Genomic DNA, 542 nt, shown 5'->3' on the forward strand with positions numbered 1-542 from the left:
CTAAAAGGTTAGAAGACAGTCTGCCACTGTGGGCCACCACGAGAGTAGTGCCGATGGCACCATGTGGGTCAAGTCTGACCAATTGTTCATAGTCCACATCTACGGCCATGGGCTACCCCCTCATGACCTCCATCGATTCTTGTGAGTGCATGATCTTTGCCACATGCTTGGTAGTAGATATTAATGGAAATTATGCTAACATGATGATGGATGCTCTCTAGATTGATTTACCCCATAGGAGTCAACAAAACAATTTATAGTCTGGAAGATGGCATAAATTTCTGGATAGTAGGGTTAGTGAAGGCCTTCGAGTCATTGGCATAAATTGGTACTCGTTGGATTCCTTCTTTCTACTGGTGCAAGAATCCTTCTTTTCGTGGCCAGGTGGAACAACTTCTGTAATGGGCTAGTCGCCAAAGTGAAGAGTAACGGTGACAGAGGACAGGGGCGGATCCAGCCCAGCCCAGCGCCCCGGGCCCTCTTTGTATAATGTAGCAATTGCTACAGTAATTTTGCTACAGTACATGAAGAGAATGGGCCTC

The sequence above is a fragment of the Triticum aestivum genome, chromosome 3A (genome assembly GCF_018294505.1).
Source record: "Triticum aestivum cultivar Chinese Spring chromosome 3A, IWGSC CS RefSeq v2.1, whole genome shotgun sequence".
Taxonomy (NCBI): Eukaryota; Viridiplantae; Streptophyta; class Magnoliopsida; order Poales; family Poaceae; genus Triticum; species Triticum aestivum.